Genomic DNA, 5,654 nt, shown 5'->3' on the forward strand with positions numbered 1-5,654 from the left:
GCTCGCCTCCTTCTCGCTCCTTTCTTCCCTCTTCCTCTTTTTCTTGCCTCTCCGTCCTTTTCGGCCTCTCCGGAGGATGCTCGGCTTCCCGACGAGATGCAGTGAAATAAGTTCTGGTGAATTTCTGTGAAATGGATTAAAGCTCGGGCCCCCTCCCCTCTTGCCTCCTTCTCGCTCGTTTCTTCCCTCTTCTTTTTCTTCCCTCTCCGTGTTTTTCGGCCTCTCCGGAGGATGCTCGGCTCCCCGAGCTTCACGAGATGGAGTGAAATAAGTTCTGCTGGATTTCTGTGAAATGGACTAAAGCTCGGGCCCCCTCCCCTCTTCTCGCTCTTTTCTTCCCTCTTCTTTTTCTTCTTCCCTCTTTTCTTCCCTCTTCTTCTTTTTCTTCCCTCTCTGTGTTTTTGGCCTCTCCTGAGGATGCTCCTGGCTTCACGATAAGATGGAGTGAAATAAGTTCTGGTGAATTTCTGTGAAATGGATTAACTCCGGCCCCTCTCCCTGCATCTCCTCTCCCTCTCCTTTCCCCTGCTCTTTCTCCGCTTCTTTTTCTCCCTCTCCCTCTCTTCGCGTCGAGATGGAGTGAAATAATAAGTTCAAGTTCATTTCTGTGAAATGGAGTAAAGAGAAATGAAGCAGCCGGAAATCGAGTTGAAGGGAGCAAGAGTGAATGAAAGGAAACTGTGTTGAAGTAAAGAAGCTGTTTAGGAGCATGTGGAGTGACAGGGCAAAGGGGAAAGGCTTCAAACTGGCAAAGGGTAGGGTTAGATTGGATGTTAGGAGGAAATTCCTCCCTGTGAGGGTGGTGAGACCCTGGCACAGGTTGCCCAGAGAAGCTCTGGCTGTCCCATCCCTGGGATTGTCCAAGGCTGGGTTGGATGTGCCTTGGAGCAACCTGGGATAGTGGAAAGTGTCTCAATTTCTGCCGTGTTTTTACCTGGGCAGAGCTGGGAAGGTGAGCAAGGTGGGAGCAGGAAGCCAGAAACCCTCAGCGTCTCTCCAGGGCCTTGTGCCCCCTCTCCCAGCCATGGCAGGTGGGTTTGAGCTGTGCCAGTGCCCGTGTGCTCCCCACAGAACACTTGGCACAGGCAGCGTGCCCATAACTCACCAAAGGGCAGGAGCTGATGCTTGGTTGGTTGTGCAGGGACAGCACAGGACTGATGCCAGCAGCCACAACTCTGATTTATTGGGGCAGCTCAAAGTGCTGGGCTCCCAGGGGTGGGATTCCCCTAGAGCTGCTGCCCTGGTCACTGTGCATCCCTTTCAGAAAGCAATTTAGAGAGACAAGCTGGGGCTGAGCAACAGGCAAGCTCACCTTCGCTGTCATCTCCCAGTGTCATTTGAATCTCCTGCCTCAAATCCTTGCTCCCCCATCTTGCCCTGCATCCTTGCTTTGCCCATCTCCTGCTGTTTTGGCCCAAATTTGCTGGAGTCCAGCACTTTGAGCTGCCCCAATAAATCAGATTGTGCCCACTGGCATCAGCCCTGTGCTGTCCCTGCATAACCAACCAAGCCTCATCTCCTGCACTGGTGGTTTTTTAGGCATGGTCTTGCTGCTAAGAAATGGCTCAGGTGGGTTTTAGTGTTGGTTAATCATCAGTGAATTTATTTCTTGTTGTGAGATAGGATTAGGAGAAAGGTAAAGTCCTTCTCATCTCTGGGCCAGATGAGAAGGGCTCAAAAAGGACCTGGAGATGAGGAATTGTAGCGATTTTGGTTTGTTAATTTTAGATTTTTTTTTTTTAATTTTGAGATTTTCAAACTAATGTGTGATGAGCGTGGGGGGTTTTAGTGTTGGTTAATCATCAGTGAATTTATTTCTTGTTGTGAGATAGGATTAGGAGAAAGGCAAAGCAGGTTCAGACTATAACAGGAATAGAGTAAGAAATAGGAGGAAATGAGAAACTGTCTTTGCTGAGGTGCTAAATGGAGGAAAATGGTGTTTGGGGGGGTTTGCTGTCTCTGAGGTACTGAGAACACACTGATGGCTTTCAACCCCTCTGCCTCTCATGCACCATTCAACAAATAAAAAAGGTTGTGGCCCAGCAGTGAAGGAATGGGAGCCTGTAAATCCCATGGACAGCCCCAAGGCAGTCGTGCTGCCCCTTATTCCACTTGCCTTAATAGCAGGAACGTTGTCCAGAGCTTTCCCCGAGGTGCTTTCACCTAGAAACCCAGTTAGTGTATTTCAATTATCGGGTCAATACAATTATAAACCCTCCTGATAAGGCTTTTAGAGGTCTTGGCTCAGAGTGATGTCCCCCTGGAGGACAGGAGGTCACCGTGGCTCTGGGCAGAGTCACTGAGGCAGTTTTGTTGTGTGGGAATCCCTGCAGGCAACTGCTCTCTGGGCCAGGTGAGAAGGGCCCAAAAAGGACCTGGAGATGAGGAATTGTGGCGATTTTGGTTTGTTATTTTTAGATTTTTTTTTTAAATTTTGAGATTTTGCAACTAATGTGTTGATGAGCGTGGTGGGTTTTAGCATTGGTTAATCATCAGTGCATTTATTTCTTGTTGTGAGACAGGATTAGGAGAAAGGTAAAGTCCTTCTCATCTCTGGGCCAGGTGAGAAGGACTGAAAAAAAGACCTGGAGATGAGAAGCTGTGGTGATATTGCTTTGTTAATTTTAGATTTTTTTTTTTAATTTTGAGATTTTGCAACTAATGTGTTGATGAGCGTGGTGGGTTTTAGCATTGGTTAATCATCAGTGCATTTATTTCTTGTTGTGAGGATTAGGAGAAAGGCAAAGCAGGTTCCAACTGTAACAGGAATAGAGCAAGAAATAGGAGGAAATGAGGAACTGCCTTTGCTGAGGTGCTGAATGGAGGGAAATGGTGTTTGGGGGGTTTGCTGTCTCTCTTCCAGCCCTTTTTCACACTTCTGGCAGGGTGTAGGAAGGGTCCCTGTGCCCCTGTGAGCTCCCTGCGGTGGGCACAGGGTGGGAGCTTCAGCCAGGAGCTCCTGGGTGAGCCCAGCCCTGGTAAATGCTCACAGATGAATGGCTCTTTCTTTGTGCAGAAACACACGTTTCCCTTGCCAAGGTATTTTTTTTTTGTTGTTGTTGTTGTAAAGGGGAGAGGGGAACGGTGCAGAGTTTATTTTAAGGTCCATCTGGATTTCATCAGCAGCAAAAGCTGTGAACTCCAAGAGCAAGGTGAGGAGCCCCTGGCCCCCTGGTTTTCCTTCCCCTCATCCTTGAGACCTTTCCCTCTCTCAGCTTTAGGGATCCCAGAGGGTTTGGGGGGCTGAGGGGTTGGAACAGCCATTGCCACAAAGGCTCACTGAGAGAGCAAAGCTGCTTGAAGGAGCCATTGCTGGTTGCTGGAGTGGAATCAGGGAGCAAAACAGGGATGCCAGGAGCCAAAGGCAGCATCCTGCCCATGGCACTGGCCTCAGAGCCTTCCTCGGAGGATGATGAGGGTTGTAGGGTTTCCTGCAGGGCTCAGGGCTGTCAGAGGGACCCAGCTGTTGCATTCTCACACCACGGGGTCACTGGGTGTGCTGGGGGCTCTCTGAGGGGGATGTTCAGTGTGCGGTACAAACGTGTGGGGGTGAAAGGAGGGAAGGAAATGCTCTGTGTGGGGTGGGACAGGGCAGCTCTTGCAGAAAAATCAGCAGAAAAGGCTCTGATGCCAGGAAAAGCGTGAGGAATGGGGTCATGGAACAGGAGCAGGGACAGCCCCTGTGTGCCCTCTAAGAAAGCTCCTCCTGCCCCACGCCGGGGGGACGAGGAGGAGTGTCACCCTGGTTTTGTTAAGATTTTCTAAGCTTTCTGATGTTGATATTCTTGCAGCGAACTTTCTCACACACTTTCTGTAAATAACTCATTGTTTTGCATTCCTTTCTGGAGGAGGAGAAATTTGACGGGCTGGTTGGTTTGTCCAGTGCCATTGGAGAGGTGGCACTGTCACTGTCCCCCTCCAATTCACTGTCACTTTTGGAAATCTATAAATGTTGGAGTCAGAAAATAAACTTCCCTTTTTTCCTTCACCTTGAGAACAGCGGTGTGAGATTGTGTTCTTTGGTGTCCTACAGCGACAGAGGAGGAGGAGGAGGAGGAAGGGCATCCACGCAGGTGCAGCTCCAGCCATGGCTGTGGTGAGCAACATCCCCATCTTGTGGCTACAGCAGCATCAGGGGAGCAGAGCCAGAGCTGCTGCTCTCCGTTCCAGAGCCCCGAGGCCACCGCGGGGGCTGTGACAGCCTTGGCAGGGGCTGTGTGACCGGCAGGGCACGATCTGCCTGTGCCGGGAGCTGCAGATCCACCCCGGGGCAGTGCCAGGCAGGAGGGCCCCGGGAGGCTGCACTGCGCACCCGAGTGATGCAATTTCATCAATTCATACAATTATAAACCCTCCTGATAAGGCTTTCAGAGGTCTTGGCTCAGAGTGATGTCCCCCTGCAGGACAGGAGGTCACCGTGGCTCTGGGCAGAGTCCCTGAGGGAGTTTTGTTGTGTGGGAATGAAGATGTAGTGCCCTGTGAGGGTCACTGTCTGTCCCAAAGGTGCCAGGATGGGGTGCCCAGGCTCAGCTAAGGTGGGAGGACGGGGTTTTGAGAACCCTGGGGCCTTTGCCAAGAGTGGGTTGGGAATCAGAGTGGCCAAGGTGTGTGATGTTGTCACCGTGTTTGATCTGGGCTGTGCCTTGACCCCGGGTTAATCAGCACACAGGGGTCAGGGGTGCTGTCCACGTGAGGAAAGCAGGTTGGGATGGTGAAAAGGGGAAGGCAGAGCCTGACCGTGCTGGCAGGACGTGAGGCAGGTGTCCCTCGTGCTCCCCAGGTGCCACAGGTGTGGTGGTATGGCCTTGGCCTGGGGACAGCTGAGGCTGGACGAGGAGCAGAGGGGCTGTCACCACTGCAGGGACCCACAGAGGGGCCTCCATGTCACAGACATTTCTTCTGTGAAAAATCCTCTCTCAGGATTTTTCGTGCTGAAGCTGAGAAGTTCAGCAACAAGACATGAACAATAGGTTGTCTGCTGCTGTGGAATGCAGCAAGTCCATCTGGATTGGCCCAGCTTGGATGTTTGTAGTTAGTGGCCAATCCAGGACTGAATTCTCTCCTACAGAGTCGGAGAGAGCTCCTTTGTTTTCATTCTTTACTTTTCTATTCTAAGGTTAGGTAGCAGCCTCTGGAAACTCTCCTTTCCTTTTCTTTTTAGTATAGTTTAAATAGATCTATATATCATAAAATAATAAATCAAGCCTTCTGATCATGGAGTCAGATCTACGTCTCTTCCTTCATCCCAAGAACCCTTGTGACCACCGTCACACCTCCATCCCCAGGAAGGGACTCACAGAGGGGCTGTCACCACTGCAAGGGACTCACAGAGGGGCCTCCATCCCCAGCAAGGGCAGCAGGGCTCCAGGGACTGGTGAAACTGGGGGAGCAGGGAGCGGGAAAGCACAGGTGTCACACACGGTCACACCTAAGGAGGTTTGGGCCACTGGAGGTGGCTCTGGCCATTCCGTGTTTTGCCCATCTTCTGCTGTTTTGGCCCAAATTTGCCGCCAGCACAGCACAGCTCCGTGCCAAGCCCCTCATGGGTGCTGTAGGGCAGAAAGAGGCTGCCCCAGGAGCCAGGGAGAAGGGAGCAAACAGCAGGCAAGTTGGCAATTGAGATTTATTAAACTTGGCTCACCCCAAAGATTGGG

The sequence above is a fragment of the Geospiza fortis genome, unplaced genomic scaffold, assembly GCF_000277835.1.
Source record: "Geospiza fortis unplaced genomic scaffold, GeoFor_1.0 scaffold305, whole genome shotgun sequence".
NCBI classification, from domain to species: Eukaryota; Metazoa; Chordata; class Aves; order Passeriformes; family Thraupidae; genus Geospiza; species Geospiza fortis.